The sequence below is a fragment of the Crinia signifera genome, chromosome 1 (genome assembly GCF_055691185.1).
Source record: "Crinia signifera chromosome 1, ASM5569118v1, whole genome shotgun sequence".
NCBI classification, from domain to species: Eukaryota; Metazoa; Chordata; class Amphibia; order Anura; family Myobatrachidae; genus Crinia; species Crinia signifera.
The window spans coordinates 381,348,889-381,373,296 of record NC_139217.1 but is presented as its reverse complement, the minus strand read 5'-3'; the positions used below and the strand labels follow the sequence as shown (position 1 = coordinate 381,373,296).

At 43.4% G+C, this 24,408-nt stretch overlaps 1 protein-coding gene across 1 annotated transcript in view; it reads left to right on the top strand.

The window, feature by feature from the left end:
* Window positions 1-24,408, top strand: part of TAOK3 (TAO kinase 3) — a 212,988-nt gene that overhangs the window by 43,881 nt on the left and 144,699 nt on the right. Inside the window, exon 2 of the mRNA XM_083151479.1 lies at window positions 18,226-18,315. The gene's annotated coding sequence lies outside the window, so the exon portion shown is untranslated. The remainder of the gene's footprint in view (window positions 1-18,225; window positions 18,316-24,408) is intronic.

Below are 24,408 nucleotides of genomic sequence, written 5' to 3'. Positions count from 1 at the left end.
CTGCACTGCGCTTCAACCTCCTTGTAGAGAGATTTCCTGGGCCCTGGGGTGAGTCCTGAATCGGCTCCCTGCTTAGGGGGGGAAATTGGGGGATGGACACCCCGCTATGGCAGCCGCCATTTTAGGGGATAGGCTGAAATCCATAAATGGAGTTGAAGCCTATTACAGGAGCATAGATGGACACTTCCAAGTGGTCCCAGAAGGATGGGAGACACTGGAGGTGAGGAGAAACACTGGTAGGAGCGGCTAAAGGAGGGGAAAAGGCTAATAGGCTTCCTTCTCCGCTAAAGCAGAGACTTGGTCTCTTCCTGCTCTCTGTTCTGGCGCCCTTTCTCTCCATACTGCAGAGCTGAAGGCTGCTTTTCGGTACTTCTTTCCTAGCATGGCGGCCACTAAGCTATTTGCTTAGTGGGCTATTCTGTGTAGTGAAATCGCATCGCATGGGCCATTTTAGGGCCGTGCGATGCGATTTTTTTTCTATGTAATTTATTCACTGCTCTCTCTGCCCCGGGCCATCGCATCTGCCGCAAAATCGCATGCGATCGCATGTGATTTTATAGGGTGTGTGATGCCATGACATTAGGTATGTATGTCCCAAAAATAGGTTTACCGCACCCCCTCACTATCCACGCTACCCCGTAGCATGGCGTCGGAACGCGTCCTCTGACTTTATCATTACCCCACTATCAGCGGTGTGGAGTTGATTTTATATAGTGTGGCGAGGGGACGTGGAATACATGTAAAGTAATCCACGTCCCCTCGCTATGCTCGCCACACTATATAGAATAAACTCCATGCCAACGTGGATAGTGGGGTAATGAAAAAGTCGGAGGACGTGTTCCGCAGACCCTCGCGGGGCTTGCTGCGCTCACCACGCTTCGGGGTGACGTGGATAGTGGGAGGGTGCGTTAAATCTATTTTTGGGACATACAATCATATTATTGTATACCTAATGTCATGGCATCGCCCACCCTATAAAATCGCATGCGATTTTGCGGGAAATGCGATGCTATATAGTGGTGTAAAATGAAGGAAAAAAAATACATGAAAAAAATCGCATCGCATGCCGCTATAATGGCCCATGCGATGCGAATTCCCTACGGTGCCATATGTAGAAAATCTGGGCGCCTTGCTAGGAAACAAGTACCGGCTTTTCATTGCAGTTCAGAGTGGAAGTTTCTCCTGTGCAGCGCCTTCTCTGGTGATCGCTGAGGATCCATTGCAGCAGCGCAGACAGATAAGTACTGGGTTACATTATTCTGTGCAAAAACGCCTGACATTGTGCACTGTGTGTAATTCTGACAGAAAGGTGTAGTGCTACTGCTCTTGGGGAGGGAGTGCCTGCCATGTTAATTAACTGCAGATTTTGTTGTGTTAAATTAACCATTAAACAGATGGATCAGGGGGATTTGTGCCCCTCATGTGAGTTTGAGCCCAGTGGGGCTCAAGCCCAGAGGTCTGAGCAGTCAACCTGCGTGGGCGGCTGCTTACGGGAGGTCTATGAATGCTTTGATAAAGGCTTTAAATAGGCAGAGAGATTACCTTGTAAAATCTCCTGGCCCCCTTTCCCCCTCTCAAACGTCTGTGGGCTCTATTACCCCATCTCAGGGGAACCCAGCTTTACTGCAGGTTATGCAGGACACTGCGCAGAGTGTTCATAAAATGAATGCATTTATGGAACAACTTGCCAAAACCCCTGAGGTCACTTCTCGCAGACACCCCTTATCTACACCTCACCTGTTGAATTTAGATTCTGATGAGGAAGGTGTGTGCGCTGAGGCAGTTTTTTGGGACCAGAGGGAAGAAGTTAAATCTTGTGTCCCTGGTATTGAGGATTTGATCCTTGCAGTTAAGAAGACTTTAAATTTTTCAGAGGAGGATAAAGTGCCTGCTCATTGTGTGTTCAAGAAAATATGCAGAGATTCAGTGACCTTTCCCTCAGATGAGGGCATGATAGCTTTACTGGGAGAAGCCCTGATAAGAGGCTTCTCATGCCTAAAAGATTTGCTAACATGTACCCAATGCCAGAGGAGCATGTAAAATGATGGGAAAAGACCCCTTTAGTGGATGCGCCTGTTGCCAGGTTGTCTAAATTCACTGCCTTACCTTTTCAAGGGGGTGCTGCATTAGAAGACCCTGTGGACAAGAAAATTGAAGGATGCCTTAAGGCTGTGTTTGAAGGTGTGGGATATACCTTACGCCCTATTATTGCATCTGCGTGGGTATCCAAGGCTATGATTAAATCGGCTGAAGCCTTATGTACTCAACTCCAGCCTGATTCTGAAGCTTTTGCCTTGGCGGAAAAGCTTAGGTGTGCTGCAGAGTATGTGTGTGAGGCTGGGGAAGAAGGCAACAAGATGGCATCAAGTGTTGGCCACATCTGTGAAAGCGAGAAGAGCTCTCTGGCTTAAAGCTTGGGAAGCTGACAGCGAGTCCAAGAAGTCTCTTGAGGCCTTGGCTTTTAAGGGAGAACTTCTTTTTGGGGCAGAACTTGAAAGCAAGCCACGGGGGGAAAGAGCACTTTTCTGCCCACCACGTCTAAACTTTCCGTTTCCAAGTTTGGGGCTTTTAAGGCATCCTTTTGTTCCTCCTTTTGGTGGGGGGGGGGGGGGGGGTGGGGGGTGAGTCCAACAGAGGACAGGCAGGAAGAGGAAAGTTTCCAGCCAGTAAGGGAAGGGCACCCAGTTCCCATTTTGGGGCCTTTGCTAAGAAACATCCATCCAAGAGTGAGGATAAGTCCTCTGCATGATGGGGCGGAGACTCTGGGTTCAGAGTGGGGTTGCCTCCTGCAGTTTCGGGACACGTGGAACATCTCCACCACGAACCCTTGGGTTCTCTCCATCATTTCTCAGGGTTACAGAATAAATCTCAGGGGGCCTCCCCCAAAGAGATTTCTTCCAACACCCCTACAGCGGGAAGCTCGCTTGGGGGGTGGCAACCTCTCCTCGAGAAGGGAGTGCTGGTCCCGGTACCTCAGGAAGAAAGAGAGAGATTTCATTTTTTTCTTGGTCCCCAAACCAGACAGGTCTTTAAGACCCATTCTAAATTTGAAGTCTTTAAACCTACTCCTGTGGGTGGACCATTTACGCATGGAATCTCTTCGATTAGTGCTGTTAAGTATAGAGTCAGGAGAATTTCTAGCATCGGTAGACATCCAAGATGCTTATCTTCATGTGCCTATTTGCAAGGAACATCTGTCTTTACTGTGTTTCGCGATAGGAGAGACTCATTTACAGTTCCAGGCCTTTTGACCTGGCCACAGCGCAGAGAGTCTTCACAAAAGTGATGGCTGTCATGGCAGCGGCTCTCAGGCTAAAAGGGATAGTGATTATCCCGTACTTTGTTGACCTCCTGTTCAAGGCGGAGTCAGAGGAGAAGTTGAGGGAACATCTGGCCTTTGCGACACACAGTTTTTCCAAGACCATGGGTGGTTGTTAAATCTCCCGAAGTCTCATTTGACACCCACACAGAGACTTCAGTTTCTGGGGGTGATCTTGGACACACCCCTACATTGTGTGTTTCTTCCGGAGTCCAAAGCGGTGGACATTCACCAGTTGGTCCTGTTGATTCTTCAGTCTCCAAATCCAACAGTATGGTAGGGAGTGAAGCTGTTAGGCAAGATGGTGGCAACCATTAAGACACTGCAGTTTTGCAAGGTTTTACTCAAGAATCTTTCAGTGGAACATTCTGTCCTGTTGGTCGGGAAATTCAAAAACCATGAAACAGGAATGGCTGTTGCTGTCTCAGAAGGCAAGGGACTACTAGACCGGGTGGACGGATTCTCTGCAAATGGGGTGTTCCCTCTGCTCGTCGGATTGGCTGGTTGTCATGACTGATGCCAGTCTCAGGGAATGGGGGATGGGAGTCCTGCACCTGAGGTTGCAGGTTCTATGGTGCAAGGAAAAATCCAGACTGCCGATCACCATCTTGGAGCTCAGTGCGGTTTGGAAGACCCTTCTGCAGGCAGAGAATCTCCTGAAGGTATCACCTGTACGCATACAGTCAGACAATACCACGGCTGTGGCTTACCTGAATCATCAGGGCGGGACTTGCAGCAGGATGGTAATGCAGGAAGTCTTGCCGATTTTCCAGTGGGCAGAAGTAAATATAAATACTCTGTCGGCTGTGTTCATTCTGGGGATCTGGAATATAGAAGCAGATTTCCTCAGCAGGGCAGAGCTGCTGGAAGGAGAGTGGGCGCTACATCAGGAAGTCTTTCAGGAAATAGTGACTCTCTGAGGGTTCCCAGAGATAGACTTGATGGCGTCCAGACACAATTGTCAGGTTCCAGGTTCTGCTCTCGGACTAGGGATCCGACCGCGTAGGCAGTGGATGCCATGACTATTCTGTGGCGTTTCAACCTTGCCTACGTGTTCCCTTAATTTCCTAGGATTCCTCGACTCCTAAAGAGAGTGAGGATGCAGGAGGTACAAGTCATACTGATTGCACCAGAATGGCCCAGGAGGTCATGGTATTCAGACATACTGAGGTTGTCGATGGACTCTTGGCGTCTTCCTCTTCGGCTGGACTTACTCAAACAAGGACCGTTTCTGCACCTGGACCCAGCTTGTCTCAATTTGACAGCCTGGCTTTTGAAACCTCCTTACTAAAGAAAAAAGGGTTTTCGGAGGCTGTTATCCAGACTATGCTTATGGATCGCAAGCCTGTATCAGCTGCAAATTACCATCATGTTTGGAAGATCTAGATCAGGTGGGGTGAACGACAGAAGGTACACACCTCTAGGTTCAAGGTCACTAGACTCTTGGAATTTATCCAGGATGGATTTTCAGCAGGGCTTAGCCTGCAGTCTTTAAAGGTACAGTTGTCGGTCTTATCCATTTTCTTTCAGAAAAGGGTAGCTCTTTTACCTGAAGTACAGACTTTTTTTTTTTGCAGGGAGTCTTGAGACTTAAACCCTCATATAGCCAGCCGGTGGCGCCTTGGGACCTGTCTTTAGTTTTTTGTCGGTGTTAACAAAAACCTCAGTTTGAGCCTTTAAGGTCGGGCTGATCTTACATTTCTTTCTTGAAAACTTACCTTTTGATTATCTATAGCTTCGGCTAGGCGAGTTTTAGAACTGGGGGTCTTGTCTTGTAAGTCTCAGTTTCTGATTTTCCATGAAGTCAGGACTGTGCTTCTAGTACCTAAGTTTCTACCTAAGGTAGTGTCAAATTTAAATTTAAACCAGGAGATTGTACTCCCGGTGTTTTGCCCCCCTGAGGAGTCTAGAAATAGCGACAAGTTGAAGAAACTGTACATTGTTCGCGCCTTGCGCATCTATGTTGAGAGAGTAAAGGATATTCGCAAAACTGATTTGCTTTTGGTACAATATGACATACATAAGAGAGGGTGGTCTGCTTCTAAGCAGACCATTGCTAGATGGTTAAGGTCAGTAATTGCGTTTGCCTACACTAAGGCAGGCAGACCGATGCCCTCCAGGATTAAGGCCCATACCACCAGGTCAGTTTCTTCCTCTTGGGCTGTGCGTCAATGGGCTGCAGTGGTGCAGTTATGCAGGGCTGCCACCTGGTCCTCTGTTCATACCATTACCAAATTCTATAGGTTCCATGAGTTCGCGTTGGAGGACGCTTCATTTAGGCAAGCAGTGATGAGAACTGTAAGCCTGAGCGGACCCTCCCAAAGGACTAGCTCTTGAATGTCCAATGGTTGAGCTGTGTCGCCAGGATGGACGAAAGCAAAAAGGGGGAATTACCGTTCAAATCATTTTCTCTGAGTCCATCCTGGCGACACAGCAATCCCTCCCTTATGCTCAGTAAGTTTATACCATTCATGTGTTGTCATGTTATTGGTTATGTTTGTGCATATTAATATGTTCAGGCGTTGTACTGAGTAATGTATCTTAGTGTGCTTTAGAAGTTGAACTGAGGAATTCTAGGATGCAGAAGGGAGGAGCCTGCCTCTCAAAGAAGTTAGCATAGGTGCATTGCTCCTGCGGACCCTCCTACATCCCATGGTTGAGCTGTGTTGCCAGGATGGACTCAGAGAAAGCTATTTGAAAGTTCTTACACAAATCCCCTTATTTCCATAATGTTTGTTACTGTGGTGACAGATTTATCTCACACACATGATATCATCATTTCCCTAACAGTAGACGAATAGCCCTTTGCTTCGGGAAGATTTTTATGAAAAATTATAGTTCTCGTGGACACTGGCTATATATGAAGATGTTAAGACCCATGCACACTAAGCAATATTATAAACGATAATGCTTATTTTGGCCCTTTTGAGCAATATAGTTTAGAATATTTGTCTAGTGTGTATGCTCAATATCGGTAACATTGAGTATGCTCTTCTCCTGGGATTGAGTGTTTCGTCTAGTGTGTATGGGGCTTTGGACACATGCCTATATCGGTCTAATGTAGCGTACACATGGTGCGATTCTGACTCGCTTTCTATTCCATTTTGACTATATAGTTAAATCAAATAAAAATTGAATAGACATCGAGCGGTTCGATCCCAGTGCAAACTCCCGTTTCGTGGAAAACAAACATAAAAATAGACTGTGTAGGCCAAGACTATGGCCAGTATTCAATGATATTTTTCACGATGTGCAGCGAAATCCTGCTGGTGGATTCACAGCCAGCCCTCCCTCTCACCCTATTCAACGCGTCAGGCTCGCTGCCTCTGGCAAATTTTAAACACCCCCCAATGAATGCCGCAGGGAGCGGCAGGAAGATGGAAGCCTCCCTGCCTGCGCCGGACGCTGTGTGGGGGAGAAGGAGGGCTGGCGGGGACACAGGCAGAACCGGGTCAGGTCGGGTAGCGATGGCGGGCAGGGGGTCTGTGGCAGGGATCCCGCCGCTGATCTCACATACACCGTAGGGACCCCCTGCCTGCCAACGCTACCCGACCTGACCCTGCGTTGCCAGACCCCACTGCATGCCACCCACCAGCAAGCAGGGGGTCCCTGCAACTCAGAGAGGAGAAGGATGGCTGCGCTGGTACCGCTCGTGCATATGTAATGAGCAGGACCAGTGCAGTGAATATCTAATGAGCAGCTCCCTGCTCCCTGCTGATGTCAAGTGTAAAAATTCTATTTTGAATCCAAATAGAAAGAACCTTCACAAAATAAAATTTATGATTTTTCGACACCAAAAAAAACAACAACTCTATTTTAAAAGAACACATTCCAGTTCACCTTAAAAAGATGGTGAATCAAAGCGAAAATCACGGTGAAAGCAGTTGGCCACCCTAGCATAGAATACACTCGGCGAATCACTGCCCTATATATTCCAAATGGAATGCGTATTGTTTGCCGTGCGATTTGATCCCGACTGAATCGGGATTGATTCGCAAGGCAATTTATTATTTATTTATTAAGTTTCTTATATAGCGCACACATATTCCGCAGCGCTTTACAGAGAATATTTGAACATCCACATCAGTCCCTGCCCCAGTAAAGCTTTTTGTTTGTTTCATACATTACATGAGTGTCATTTTTACACTGAACAATGCTGTATCTGTACATTGTAGCTTCAAATAAATTACAGTAGGCAATCTATAATGTGAAAGATGAATAGCCATTGATAAGGGGTCTGCTCTTTTACGGTGCATTAATGAAAGGCACCAGGGTGGGTATTCTTTACAAATGTTCTGACTGTACTTCATTGATGATAAACTATTTTATCAGATTGTTTGTGATTTGGTGTCTAAGAATCAGAGAAGTATCAATTATGTAATGCTTGCTTCACTCTGAGGCTGCCTTCATTTTCTTTTCCCCCAAGCTGAGCTGGCCTAGAAAGGCAGTAGGTTATCAGCTTATCTGGGATAGAGTCCTTCAGACATTCTAGGAAACTGCAGTGTGCAGTAGCTGCTCCTCTTTACATTCTGGAAATCCTCTTTACTGTTTCTCCTGCAATTGAGGGAATACCAGAGTAATCAACCGTACAATTAATGATCTTCTGTTTTGGCCAACATGGATCATAGTAAATTTACTAAAGCTTCTGAATAATTAAGGTTTTGTTGCCCATAGCAACCAATCAGATTAAATATAATTTTCTAGGATGCAATAGAGAAATGATAGACATCTATTTTTTTTCCATTTTTAGAAGCTTTAGTAAATTTACTATATACATGTTATGTTATTTTGGTGGCTTAAACTGCAACATTGTGCAAAACACTGTTGAATTGTCTCAGTAGGAGTTGCTTCATTCTTCCCTTCCGAAGTATGGAGAACACTGTGATCAATGCCACTTGGAAGATTGTGTATAGTAAGTGGTGTTTGGCCTCAGGAGAAATGCATTTGACTTTCAGTAGCTTTATTTGCTGTTTAATTGTTAGCTGTAACATAAGTTTGAGTTTTCTGTAGTCCATTAAAATTTCATGCATTGGTTTTGTCAAGTGTTCAAGCAGTCATATATATTTGACACCTCTTCTGTACTGTGCAACACATGGTGGATTGTCACCTAGGAGATATTTTCAATTTAAACTATGATTATTGGTGCTATTATGTAGGTCTGTTTGCCCACCCACTGCTGTCTGCTCACTTGTAGATACCTTATGTTGCACCTGATGCTTCTGTACTGTAGTGAGTTCACTTAGTCAAACCTCTGGTAAGAGACAATTAACTTTTATTTTATTTCAAAATAGTTATTTCTATTTTTTTAGAACAAACCTGACTATCACACAGTTACCAACGAAAGGAGGCTTCACTACATCGGAAACCTACCGCTTCATTGTAATTATAAGGGGCAATGATCTGTCTGAGTGCTGTCCTGTATGCCTCAGTCAAAGTTTTAGCTCCTCTGCTTTTTTGAAGACCCAGAGCCCATGTCTGCCTCTATCTGCAGATCTGTTCGGTTCCTAATGCGTTTCATCCTAAATGGCGAGGCTTCATTTCAACATTTTACTTTTGTTGAAATTTTCTCCATGTAAGATGAAATACATTTGAATCATTAGAGACATTTAGCTGCCACTTATGTTTGGCAAACTCGACAACCAAGAATTAAACGTATCTGTTTGTGCTATCTTTCACATAGTAGTTCCTGTATGCATTGTATTTCTATGTAGTAAACAGGATACACCTCTGGGGGGATACGGTCACTAGGTCTACAAGCATTGGGTCGACACCATTAGGTCAACACCATTAAGTTGATATGCAGGAAGGTCGACAGGGTCATTAAGTCGACACAAGCATTAGGTTGACATGGGGGTTGTCAACATTTTGACTGTCGACCTAATTCATGTCGACCATCATGCTGTCTACCCAATGATCTATACCCCCTCTGGGTAAGTGAGCCACTGCATTAATATTAAAGGGGCTAATTTATCAACAAGTGATCAAACACAAAAGGTGCCTCAGCCAATCTGCCCCCAACTGACATGTGTTTGAAAAATGACAGTTGGGAGCTGATTGACTGAGGCACCATTTATCATATGCAATCAGTTGTCTTCCAAAAAGTGTGTTTATCACTTGTTGATAACCGAGTCTCTATGTTAACAAGTAGTTCCAAACTTTCTACCAATAAATTGTCAATAATGCTGGTATTTATGAACATTTTACATATCCCTGGAGCAATGAGTTCTTCTGATAGTCTCTAGGTTCTATCCTAGTAATCTGACAGATGCACAATTATCTACCAGCATACCTTGAGATTCTTTACTGTGGGCTCTTTGCTGTTACACACAGAGATCTATGAGGGGGTGTGGGTGTGTTGCAGAGATGTGCTACAATCTAAACATTTACAAGAGACTATATCAAATATCGTTGGCATTGAATAACAAGCGGTATATGGTAGTTCTATATGGAGTATGGGAGTATTTAATGGGGAGGGCCACTGCACACGCCGTTTCCCCCTCGCTAGCTTTTTTTGAGTTAGGGGGAAACAGCATATGCAGACGCTAAAACAGCGAGACTTGCGGCTAAATGCAGCGGGCTCCCTGCTTTAGCGGTGAGCTTAGCTGTTTGGTGGAATCCTCTGTCGTCTGACAGCTAGGATCCCCTGGATCGTTAAATAGGGTGAGCGGCGGTTAAACGGCGCGGATCGCTGGTTTTCGGTGATCCCCGCCGTTTAACCCCCCTCGCCGGCCCCATTGAATACACCCATACTTTATTATTTACTTAAGATGAATCTGGCTTTAAGGAAATCCATACCTGCTGTATATGTATTGTGACCTATCACCATTGGTTCTTCGGATACCAAGCTGAATCATTTTCTCACTAATTGCAATTGTGTGTTACTTGACTATATTTAGTGTTTGAATCCACTTATGTGTTAAATATTTTAAAATGTACCAATGTGTACTGATGTCATTGGTTTAGTGGCTTTTTCTTGTTTCTGGAGTACACAGCCATTTGAACTTAAATAAAGATGTATTTTTATTGTATACTTTACATTAAACTTAAGCATAGATTATTGTATGTAACACCACTGGGAAAGAACAATAGATACTGTATAAAAAGTACATTGATTTATCATGCTTGCACTTGATACTACCACAACTTTTATTCTCTCAAGGTAAGCTCTACTCCATGTAAAGGAGTCTAGTGCCCTTCTCAATGACCTCGGAAGCATGAGAAGGGCTACTAAAGTATCTTATACAGGTCCAATTTGACCTGAATGACAGTGTGATTTAGAGCTGGACACAAGACATAATATTGCTGTTGCACCTGAGCCATCTGAACAATAGGACTGCTCCTGCTGGCATCAGAGTGCTGCGTCATGATGGTTGCAGCCATCTGTCATCTGAGTAAGCCTAATTTTACACACAATGACCGGCCAGGAGGTCTGTGACAGAAGATGCAGACATTGGCCTCTGCACGCTAATAAAAATGACCCCCAAACTCCTATTAATCAGCCAACCTAGTCATCCTAACTACATAACAAACACTGTATGACTGGAGTGGTGTAGCTCGCAGACTATGGGGGTTATTCTGGTTCACTTGGAAAGGCACAATCACTCTCGTGCACTGCAGGTGGGGCTGATGTAACATGTGCTGAGACAGTTAGTTAGATTTGGGTGCTTTATTGTTTCTGTGCAGGGTAAATACTGGCTGCTTTATTTTTACACTGCAATATAGAGATCAGTTTGTAGTACAAACCGCACCCAAATCTAACTCTCTCTGCACGTGTTACATCTGCCCCACCTGCGATGCATATGGATTTGTCTATTAGAGCATGATTGTGCCTTTCCGAGTGAACCAGAATAACCCCCTATGTCTAGTCAGTTTTAATAGGTGGACACCAAAAGTTACACCTGCATTTGTTAGACGTTGACAATAGTTAGACATTCATGAGTCATTACAAAAGTACTGACACACGTAAAATGTTGACATGGAAAATCATGTGTACATGGTCAATGTATAAGTGTACCGCTGCGCTCGGCACACTATTCTATAGCCCACTGGGATGGTAAAGTACAAACAAGTTGGTTTAAAAAAGTCACTTGCTGTGATTTTGAGTGCGTGAGCATATCCAACTAATGTGTGTCTAATTTTTGGAGTCGACCTATTGACTGTCTGATTAGACATGGTCTGTCAGCTGTCTGGAACCCCTGTATAACTAGCTCCAAAATCTATCCTAGAGTGGAGTATGTGGGTTTGGTTAAGGGACTGACACACATGCATTTGCACTAGTTTCTGTACCTTGACACGCAAATCTATATCAGGACATATAATAATACAATAGTGAATGACTTGTTACCTTGCAATTTAATACATTAGTGAGAACAAACATATTTGAAAGCAAGAATTACAGGTAAATATTTAATACCATTTACAAACATGATTTAAAATCTCCCATTGAGATCTAATTTTATTTAGTAAATTAAAGAAATTATGACTGAAGGTGAAATGGTATAGTTGTCCCATCACTGGCCTTGTAACCGCACACTTTGCTCCTAACTAGGTCTCCTGTATATACATCATGACACTTGATTTGAATAGTTTGTCTTCTTATTACAGGTCCGACTGAGATTAACGTAAATCTGCTATTTACACAACTCTCCAGTGTTGTATGTAGATCATGTCCTGTGTCACCGTGCGTCTGAGATGTCTGATAAACGGCTGCGATGAAGGAAGCGGTTGAGTGGTCTACGTCTAGGTACACAATTGACCCCAAAAGGTCCACATGCAGTAGATTGACACAAACAAAAGGCCGACATGCAAAAGGTTTAAATCGGTAAAAGGTTGAGATGCCAATGGTTGACGCATGATAAAATTGATGGTTTAAAAAAATAAAAATATTTTGGGACGATTTCATGCTTTTACTGTTCTCAATGTAGTCCACGTGGATGGTAAAGTGAGGCACCAGGCATGAAGCATGGTAAGCAAGATGCTACACTAATTGGGGGGCCCGTGTTGACAGTTGTCAACATCGCCAAAAACCCTGTGAAAAATTCATGTTGACATATTTTTATGTTTTGACCTTTCATGTCTGTCTATTGCATGTCTACCTTTTTTGTCTGTGTTCACCTACTACAAGTAGACCTTTCTCTGTCAACCTATTGACTGTCTACCTAGACACTTGTAGACCAGGCATGTCCAATGTTGGCCCTCCAGTTGTTGTAAAATTACACATCCCAGCATGCTTTGCAATAGTTTTAGCATTCTCTAATAGCAAAACTGTGGCAAAGCATGCTGGATGTGTAGTTTCACAACATCTGGAGGGCCAACGTTGGACATGCCTGCTGTAGACCTTTCAATCCAGGGGAAGGCAACTGTTGTAGAAAACCATGTTCATGTGGATCACGTTACCTGGGCATGCTGGAGCCAATGTGTCTGCAGCGTGGTTTTGCTATACATCCAGAGTAACCTGAGGGTTACTCAGGTGTTTGGAGTTCATGGAAATGATCCACAGAAGTCTGCAGTGGGCATCTTTTACCACAAGAAACCTCCTGTAGCTTTTGAAAATATAAGCACAGCTGATTGGCTGGTGATAAAAACCAGACACTTTATCACTTCACCGAGCTTAATAAATCTGCCCCTCAGACTGTTAATCATCAAACGAGTTTTCAGGAACGTCTGTTTCATTGTTCTTAAGTAAGACTTAGAGGAAGATTCAGACCTGCTCGTTGAACAGCAAATTCAGACCAGTGGTGTGCGCATGCACATAGTTGGGGTATTCTCAAAATAATTGACACTCAGGGTCTGGCTGCTTGGGGTGAGAGGATGACGTTAGCGCCAACCCTCAATTTGCATATAAACAGGCAGAATAAAACGAAATGCAGGCTTTTATCTGCAAAGAGAGGAGCAATCATTCGATGGTGAGTAACCATCAAATGGTCTCTCTTCAATTTGGGCACATGCAGGGGATGTAAATAAAATATCAAAGAATATTTAAAGAGCGCATATGTGACACTAGTGATTTTCTAATAAAAAATATATTTTTATTATTAATATTCTCACACCTGTATGGTGGACATAAAGATTAATGCATACATTTAAAATACACCCAATAAACTGCACATACAATAATAGAAATCACTAAAAAAGCATAAAAAGACGTGGACACCCAATTATTTCCTAGGCTAGTTAGCCCAATATTTTGCAGCATATATAAATAACTGGACCCAATAAAAAGTCTCTCCAATCGGTACTTATTTGAAAAAAATGTGATTGAACCTTATCCAAGGACTGTTGATCTTAAACCAACTTCCAATACAGTCTGTGATTAGTTTTGAGATACTTCCTATTTAGCCATATTCCAGGGCTGTTTTAACAGGAATTACTGTTGGTTTGCAAAGTCAGAGCCGAACAATATTGAGTAGATTTTATAATGCTGTGTTTGGCGATTTTCAATTTACCCACACCAGGGTTCAAAGGTGTTAATCAGTACTCTGGATAACCAATTTTAACAGCGGGATTTTAGGCAGGTTAACGTAGATGTAAATGTGGTTGCTGCTTATAGAGGCTGAATGCAGTATTAAGGAATGATTTTCCTGCACTCATGAGCTGTCTATGCACACTCAGCTGAGGACAGATGCTCAAGGCCACATAGAAGCTCCTTGTAGAACACAGATGGAAGGGAGCCAGTGTTCACTTGCGGACTCTGTACGCCCGTCACCGCTGCAGTCTGTATGGATCGACACCGGAGTCTGTTTCTTTTAAACACGGCCAAGCTACAATAGCGGAGTCCACGTCTTTCCACAGGTAACATTGCCTGTCAGACTCTAAGTTACAGTAGGTCGGTTTCCTCAGAAGAGCCTCTTATATTGATCTGTTGGGTGCCACTGGATCAGTGTTAGCTTTTTATTATATAATGTTATTTGCATAATTGAATTTGAAGTTAGGATGGGTACACCCTAGAAAGATAAAGTAGCCTTTTTGGTAAGCTATGCACTAGTGGTTCTAGAACCACTGCTATTCCTCTATACACCTTTACCAATCAGCTTCTCATTATTTTGGGGCAGACAATAGAACTGGAGGGCATTTCGATTTGTAAGCCTAGTTTGGACATAGGGGTGTTGGTGGCTCCCGCAGCCATTGTATGGTTGGTCGTCAAGTTGCTATACAAACATGCAGATGCACTGATATATACTGTTTTTCAAATCGGCTTTGTTGCAGGGCCGATCAGATAGCAATACACACCGTGCGTTTTGGACTTGATTGCATCGCATTTTGTTCAACATGCATGTGATATGCCGTTCCACATGTTTTAGTCGATACTGCGATTGTTTTGAACAGTTGCTGCTGATGCATTTTTGGCGTTTTACAAAAGGAAAACTGCATCGGCAGAAAAAGAAAACTGCCACAATTGAATAGGGAAAGTTATTGTATCTCCCCATAGGCACACTTTACTGCATTTACAGATGAGATAGGGGGTTGATAACGACACACGGGAGTGCTTATTTTGATCATTGGTGCACACTGAACGCAAATGCACAATAATGTTGTTAATGTGCATATAGTCTGCTTTTAACTTCTAGTGTACACAGGGCTTTACCGATTTTATATGAACAAACATACCTTTCCTCGTCTGTACCCAGCCAAACGCATATAGGGCCAGATGTATTACGTTGATCACTCTCCATTTCAATCCAATCCGGCTGAGTTTGAAAAATTTCAGATAGGAGCTGATTGGCTGGCTGTTCATCACTCCATTTTATCACTTTTTGAACCTTGATACATCTGGCCCATAGTGATAGAGAGGCAGATGTTAAGTGCATGCAAATGAGGCTATGCAGAGTTGGTTGGTAAACACTATGTATATTTATCATCTATTGAAAATTATGTATTTTTCATGTCACGTGTTTTTACCTCGATATGTAATCAATTTATTCTTAAATCTATAAACAATGATGGGTTGAGCAATAAAGCTCATGCAGAATATCCTTTGTCCCTTTATTTCCTGAACATTTAGAGCATGGGTCCTCAACCTGCGGCCCTCCAGATGTTGTGAAACTACAAATCACAGCATGCCTTGCCACAGTTTTGCTATAAGGGAGTGTTAAAACTTAGTCAAAACATGCTGGGATTTGTAAACCCTCCCTTATAGCAAAACTGCGGCAAGGCATGCTGGGATTTGTAGTTTCACAACATCTGGAGGGCCGCAGTTTGAGGACCCATGATTTAGAGCATGGGTCCTCAAACTGCGGCCCTCCAGATGTTGTGAAACTACAAATCCCAGCATGCCTTGCCACAGTTTTAACACTCCCTTATAGCAAAACTGTGGCAAGGCATGCTGGGATTTGTAGTTTCACAACATCTGGAGGGCCGCAGTTTGAGGACCCATGATTTAGAGCATGGGTCTTCAACCTGTGGCCCTCCAGATGTTGTAAAACTACATGTTCCAACATGCATTGCCACATTTTTTCCTATGAGAGCATGCCAAAACTGTCAGGGCATGCTGGGACATGTAGTTCTACAACATCTGGAGGGCCACAGGTTGAAGACATGTGATTTAGAGTAAAAGTTTTAGTATTTGATGATTACTAATACAGTACTCAATTTAAAACCGGTCTAAAAGAATAATACAAATCATTCAGCCAAGTAATTATGAAATAGTAACTTGTTGGTGAATGTGTATTGGCTTCTTTAGATTTAGAAAACGAACCAAAAAAAAAAAAAACCTCTTGTCACATCCCCTTGATTAGTTAACAAGGAAACCAAATCGGTCCTTCCTCTTTTTATGGTAATGACCGACCGAATACTCCCTTTAGAGAATGAAACTTGGGGCAGCCAAAAGATCCCCTTCCTGGTGTCACTGAGAAGTTGCCCTCAGGAACTGCTGGTATGAATGACATTTGCACTTATGTGTGTTGCTCATTTTAGTTGCTAATGGAGCATAATTTGAGTGTATTACAACACAATGTTAAATGTTCTGTAAGCGTACTTCTATGCTTTTTGTAAGAGGTTTCACTTCTTCCTTGTCTATGTTCACATTTCCTGTCTACAGTCACTTATGTTTCTTTAAGTACAGCTCTTATCTCCGTCACTGATAGTGGGTGTGGAGGATCTGTAAACACAACAGCAGTAGAATACTATCTGATCTGACAGCATAGGATAACATGTTAAGATCTTTTCGAAGTATATCTGTACAAAATAAGCAATTTAGCAATGATGCATGATAGCTTTCTTCCTACAACATTTCCTATCTTCAGTATACAATGTCTTTTGGTTTTACTACAATTTGCTGAGCATAATTGTAAACTGCCAAAGATGCACGGACAGGGACATTATTGTGGTGGGTGAGTCAGGAGAGAGTAATTGCCTTTTGCCCATGACTTATGGGATTCAATAATTATTTGTATGTATTGGGAGGTAGTAATGAGTAAGGTTATTTGCTCCATAAAAACGGTATTGTGTTATTATTTTCTTTGCATGTGTTCTCCGTTTAAGAGTTTTTAGTTTGTATGCACAAGGGATAATGTTAAGTATTTTTAAGGAAAATACTTTTAATCATAAGGGATAATGTTAAGTATTTTTAAGGAAAATACTTTTAATCATATCGAACAAATGCTTTTTTTGATGCCAAGAGAACTAAAACGAATATAAGTTAGTGGACTTATGTGTTTATGTTGTGGAGTTAAGAGATCCTTAACATACAGTCCTTTCTATAGTAGTGCTAATTACAGAATACACTATACTGCTGGTAGTTTTGAGCAAGGTTTATGAACATGCTACTAGCACTCTAAAGAATGTAGTCTTGAAGGCTATTTTTTTCGAAGAAATCGCATAGTGTACCTTTGAGATTTGGGCCCGATTCCAGCGGATTGGCCCTGAAAATAAGACCAAATCGCATTTGTCCGACATCTGATCAGATGTCTGTCAGATGCACGTCCTACTTCTGAGTCAGACCCTTACTTACGGCGAGGAATGGGATCGCAAGAGATATATCGCATGCATAAGGATCGCATGCGATCCTGCCGGGTGACTCAAGGGGGATCGGTTGCATAGTGTATGAGGGCCTTAAGCCTCTGCTTCTTGGAGGTGAAAATGTAAAATGGCACTCAGTCAGTGGCCTGCTCTACATGCTCCTGGAGTGCAGTTTGTGTTTCGCCTAAATACTGGCAGGAGTCAGTCCCTTGTGAAAGCCATAGCTCTGTACATATAGGCCTACATTTAATATTTGGCCCTGCTCTTACTTTAGTAAGGTTTTTTCTTTTAGACCCAATTATTATAGTTTTTTTTAATTTAAGGCTTGCACGAATATACTGTAGTAAACAGTCGGGAACCTATTCTTCATTATGATCCACCCATGTGTATAAGTGAAATCACTGATATTACTTTTGTGAGCTAGCCATGCTAATGAATATATGACCATGCATATGCAAGCAGCCATTTCCCGGGAGGGATCCTTACGCTTTCTTCTCATGGTTATTGTTGTGATATATATATGTGTGTGTGTGTGTGTGTGTGTGTGTGTGTGTGTGTATGTATAAGTGTTCACGCTATGCTGTTTTAGAAAAGTGTCAAGCCCTTCCCAATTTAAAAAAATCTTAAAACCATACCCTCTTGGTGGGGTGCCCTACTAAAACAGACTAGCAAGAATATTAATATATACATACATACAGTATTGTTGGATGACACCGTAACAAAATATTTCTTTGTCTTGCATTACGTCATCTTGTATGTACAGTGAGGCAATATATGTCGCTGGGTCATACAGTCCTTTTAGATGTGTACCCAGTTTTATCCACAAAATATAGTGCTCTGTTCTTTCTATTGTATATTTTTAAAAATGCTTAATAATTCATTACCATGATTTTCAAACACTGTATATTATGTTTCTTTTTAACGGTTCTTTTTTTTATTTCTTTTAACAGATCACGTCTATCTGATCACCGCCTGAAAACTGGGAACATGTTGGTTTCATTTTAAAAACCGAAGCATGGTTTGTGCCACAGATATTATAGGTATGCGACTTCTAATTCTCTAAGCCATTGAAGTGATTGTTGCAACTTATCATTTTAAAAAAAATCTTTTACTACAAACTTATGGGATTCATTGACTGGAGGCTCATCTTTCCTGGCTTCTTAGAAAGTCGTCTTTGCTCCTAGATTAGGGATAGTGTCTCCTGCATCATTTTTTTCCCCCCATGCAGTCCTCGGGTATTTGGGCAATGGCCCACTTATAGATTTTTACGCAAGTAAAAGAGTTTTATCTTAAGAAGGCCATACAGCTGAACGATTTCAGGCCCGAAAGCATGATTTTGATGGGTCCTGCGATACATTGTTTTGTTTTGAGAGCAAATCGTCTACTATTTCGGTACAATGCATGGGCCCACAGGTTGTGAGGTAGATCCTCAGATCTTATGTGCTGCACGTAAGATCTGAAGATGCTGCAAACGGCCAGTGTGCTGGGAGTTGCAGATCTTCTAGAAGTAGAAGCTGCCGGGGAAATCGTTAGACAGCTTGGATCTGATGCTGGTCGTCCTGATGTATGGCCAGGTTAAGTGTTGGTTTTTTTTTCCTTTTTTTGTCTTTAGTTAGCCAGCTTTTCAATATGTTCGAATCTGATTTCAGCTGATGTTGTTCTAAGGCTCTAAATGCATTTAACATGGAAATGTAAAGCAATGGGAAAAAATATATCATTCTTCCTTTGGAGACTTGGGAGACTGTACTTGTTTTTATTTGCATTGCATTACTGTAAATGCAGATTGTTCTATTTAAATGCTTTACTCTGCAGGCGACTGTGGTGAACCTAGGTACATACACACAATGACATTTTGGCTAATAATTTAGACTATATAGTCAAAATTGTATGAAAAGTTAGACAAATTCTCAGGGTGAGATCTAATGGGATGCAAATTTGTATTTTTTCGCGATTTTTCCAAAATCACCCGTCCAGAGCTGATATGTGTAAAATAAAATAAATATCGCTGTAATATTTACAGTGTGGGGCTGACAGTGAAATGTGTGTGTGTGTGTGTGTGTGTGTGTGTGTATATGTGTGTGTGTGTATGTATATATGTATATATATATATATATATATATATATATATATATATATATATGTATGTACATATATATGTATATGTATATATATATGTGTATGTGTGTATGTGTGTATGTATGTATATATATGTATATATATATATATATATATATATATATGTATGTATGTGTGTATATATATATATATATATATATATATATATATATATATATATGTATGTGTATATATATATATATATATATATATATATATATATGTATGTGTGTATATATATATATATATATGTATGTGTGTATATATATATATATATATATATATATATGTATGTGTATATATATGTATGTATGTATGTATGTATGTATGTATGTATGTATGTATGTATGTATGTATGTATGTATGTATGTATGTATGTATGTATGTATGTATATATATATATATATGTGTGTATGTATATATATATATATATATATATATATATATATATATATATATATACTAGGTGATTCATCGCGCCCTACGGGCGCTCTTCACACCGTCGTTAGGGGCTGCGCCCCCTTAATTTGTGAACGTTTGTATATGAGAAATATGGTTAGAATTGTATGAAAGATGCCCTGTATTGCAACTTAGGTGTCCGCGAATTGCAGGAGGGGGGGGGTCGCGGGGGGTGCCGCGAATTGCAGGAGGGGGGGTTGTGGGGGGGTGGATGCTGCGAATCGCGGGAGGGGAGGGATTGCAGAGAATCGCGGGAGGGGGGTCGCGGGGTGGGTTGCCGCAAATCGCGGGAGGGGGGTTACGGGGGCGGGGGTTGCGGCGAATCATGGTAGGGGGGGTCGCGGGGGGTGTGCCGTGAATCACGGGAGGGGGGGTCACGGGGTGGGGTGCCGAGAATCGCGCGGGGGGTGTGTGTGTGCCGTAAATCGCGGGAGTGGGGGTTGCGGGGGTGTGACGCGAATCGCCACAAGAAAAAATCAACACAGAAAGGTCAACACATGTAAATGTTGACATAAGTGTGGCACTTCATTGGTGTCCATGTCGACACATGAGAATGAATATGAAAACATTAAAAAAATGAAAAAAAAAACTTCAAAAACTCATGTCAACCTTTTTCATTGTCGACCATAGCCATGTCAGTGTTTTCCATGTGCAATTTAATTCTGGAGCAGCCGCGAATCGCGGGGGGGTGCCGCGAATCGTGGGAGGGGGGGTTACGGGGCGGGGGTTGCGGCGAATCATGGGAGGGGGGGTCGCGGGGGTGTGCCGTGAATCACGGGAGGGGGGGTCACGGGGTGGGGTGCCGAGAATCGTGGGGGAGGTGTGTGTGTGTGTGCCGTGAATCGCGGGAGTGGGGGTTGTGGGGGGGGGGGGTGTGACGCAAATCGCCACAAGAAAAAATCAACACAGAAAGGTCAACACATGTAAATGTTGACATAAGTGTGGCACTTCATTGGTGTCCATGTCGACACATGAGAATGAATATGAAAACATTCAAAAAATGAAAAAAAAAACTTCAAAAACTCATGTCAACCTTTTTCATTGTCGACCATAGCCATGTCAGTGTTTTCCATGTGCAATTTAATTCTGGAGCTGCCGCGAATCACGGGGGGGTGCCGCGAATTGCGGGAGGGGGGGGTCGCGGGGTTGGGTGCCGCGAATCGCGGGAGGGCGGGGTTCACAGGGGTTCCGGTGGGGGGTTGCCGCGAATTGCGGGAGGTGGGGGGTCACGGGGGGTGCCGCGAATCGCGGGAGGGGGGGTTGCGGGGGGGTGTGACGCGAATCGCCACAAGAAAAAATCAACACAGAAAGGTCAACACATGTAAATGTTGACATAAGTGTGCCACTTCATTGGTGTCCATGTTGACACATGACAATGAATATGAAAACATTCAAAAAATTAAATAAATCTTCAAAAACTCATGTCAACCTTTTTCATTGTCGACCATAGCCGTGCCAGTGTTTTGCATGTGCCATTTAATCCTGGGGCTGCCGCGAATCGCGGGGGGTGCCGCGATTTGCGGGAGGGGGGGTTGCGGGGGGTGGATGCCGCGAATCGCGGGAGAGCGGGGTTCATGGGGGTTCCGGTGGGGGGTTGCCGCGAATTGCGGGGCGGGGGGGTGCCGGGTTGCCGCGAATCGCCGGAGGGGGGGTTGCGGGGGGTGTGACGCGAATCGCCACAAGAAAAAAATCAACACAGAAAGGTCAACACATGTAAATGTTGACATAAGTGTGCCACTTCATTGGTGTCCATGTCGACACATGACAATGAATATGAAAAAATAAAAAAAATTAAAAATAAATCTTCAAAAACTCATGTCAACCTTTTTCATTGTCGACCATAGCCATGTCAGTGTTTTGCATGTGCCATTTAATCCTGGGGCTGCTGCGAATTGCGCGGGGGGGGGGGTGTGCCGCGAATCGCGGGAGGGGGGTCGCAGGGGGGGTGCCGCCAATCGTGCAAGGGGGGGTCGCGGGGGGGTTCTTTTTGCCGCGAATCGCGGGAGGGAGGTCGCGGGGGGGTGTTTTTTCCGCGAATCGGGGGGGAGGGGTCACGGGGGAGGGTTTGCCGCGATTCGCGGGAGGGGGGGGTCGCGGGGTGGTGGTTATGCCGCGAATTGCGGGAGGGGTCGTGGTGGGGGTTCTTTTTGCAGCGAATCGCGGGAGGGGGGGTCGCGGGGGTGTTTTTGCTGCGAATTGCGGTATGGGGGGTCGCGGGGGAGCGGGTGTTTTTGCCGCGAATCGCGGGAGGGGGGGGCACGCGGGGGGGAGGTTTTGCCGCAAATCGCGGGAGGGGGGCGCTCACCTGGTGGCTGTGGAGTAGCAGTGCTGGGCAACATGGGAAGGCAGTGGGTGTCTGGCACTGTCTGTGGGCTCACTGGGCTGGTTCTCTGTCACATACCTCCCAACATGACCCTCTCCAGGAGGGACACAATGCTCTGTTTCTAGACTTCCCCTTAATGTATGATTGCCATCACCTGTTTTAAACAGGTTAATTTCTCAGAAAGGTGTTCAGCACAGATGAAGGCAATCACACATTAAGAGGAAAGTCCAGGAACAGAGCGTTATAGACACAGACACCCACTTTGAGTGACAGATGTAGCCAAATATATAGGAGATATATATATATATATATATATATATATATATATATATATATATATATATATATATATATATATATATATATATATATATATATATATATACGGCTCCAAATCAGTAGCGGCACTCTGAGGCTTTTATAAGTGATGAAACAAGTGAATATTTATTCTGTCAACATGTTTCGGGGCAGATTCCCCATCTTCAGGACTGAAGGGCAGAATCTGCCCCGAAACATGCGCTTCGTTCCCGCAAGGGATATGTACGGAAACAGTCAAATTAAGTCACTCTAAGGTTTTCTGCACTGCACGGCGGCAGTAATCAAAATGAAGGAAATGACACTGTAATAGTGCAAATCGACGTTTCGGGCGGGTAGCCCTTTATCAAGACATAACAAGTGATACAAAAGTACTTACATTTATAGAAGACAAACTGCAAAATCACTCAGTGCCACCACCACCCGTGCTGGCCCCCGGCGGGGAACTGATGACGTCACTGGCGCTCCTGCACCAGCGTGTCCTGACTCACCGGGGGGCGTGTGTCAATCACCGTGTCCCTGGTAACCAAGGTGACATATACATTAGGAAAGGGAGTACGAAAAAGTGTAACCACAGTGTAAGAACAATATATGTGAATCAGGGTGTGAAGCCGGACTAAGAGTGTATACCTGGGATGTCCGAATGAAAATGTGTCTGCGCCGAAGGTAGTAGGGAATGTGACGGCGTCTCGGCCGTGCAAGTGCCGCTGGTCAGGGTGCTGAATGAAGAGGTGGTGGAGCACTGAAGGCTCGGCTATTTGCAGTACTGTGAGTGGATGAACGCAGTGTGTGCTGGCCACTCTGTGTGTAATGGAAGCGTGTGGTGGGTAACTGTAGGAGGTGGAGTAGGTGTGGATTACAAAGTGGGTGGGTAATGTCTGTGTATGCAGGGTAATACATGCGGTGGTGCCGCAAACCGTGTCCGTGTCCGAGAAAATATGTAGAGTGCGTGACTATGTGCCGAGTGTGCCAAGTAACAGTGCGAAATGTGAGTTCGTGATCTATATGGGGAATATGTGACTATGGGCAGATTACCAGTGTATGTGCCCGGACCCAGTGCTCGTGCCAAGTGCGGAATTCTCTGTCTGTATATGAAAAGAACCGGGGAGTTCGTGTATGCACTAATGTAGGGTGAATACGTGCCATACCCTAATAAAAAGACATGATATAGGCATATGTGCAAAAAAGATACAATATAAGCAAGTACATATAGAGTCCAATATAGTCAAGGTGCCAGGCTCATCCTAGAATAAATAGGCAGGAAAGCAATGTCATAAACATCAAGCCTGATGTGATCAATTGCCAGGGGAGAATGTCTAAATAAGCATAGTTATTAAAGCATAACTCAATCGCTCGCTCGTATTCTACGGTTAGCTAAATCAGGGTAGCATTGTCTAAAGGGACTGGAGACGAAGTCTAATCATCCTGGAGGAGTCATTAATGTGGGCAAAAGAACCTAGACCGGGAGTTAGAGAAAACAGGACATGGGTAGTATTTCATTAAGTCCATTCGGCTGTACAGTATCCAGGGAGTGTATCCATTTGGATTCCAATTTCAGCAGAGCTTTACCTCTGTCACCCCCTCTCAGATTGGGGGGGATGCAGTCGATCATCTTGTAGCGAATACTAGGCAGGGTGTGCTGAAACAATTTTTTTTTTTTTTTAAATTAAGTTTTTATTGAAGTTTACATTTGAGACAAACAATTATACAGGCAAAAAAAACATTAGTTACAATAATTTTTAAGGAAAAGGTAGAGCAAAAAGAAGAGAGAGGAAGAAAAAAAAAAAAAGTGGGACAAAGATACGAAAAAAAAAGTACATATATCACACGCGGACTAAGTCATGTAGGTCTGGAAATATCAGGAATTTAACAAATCTCATGTTGGGTGTCAGGTGAGTGCAGCACCGATAAATCTGTGGCA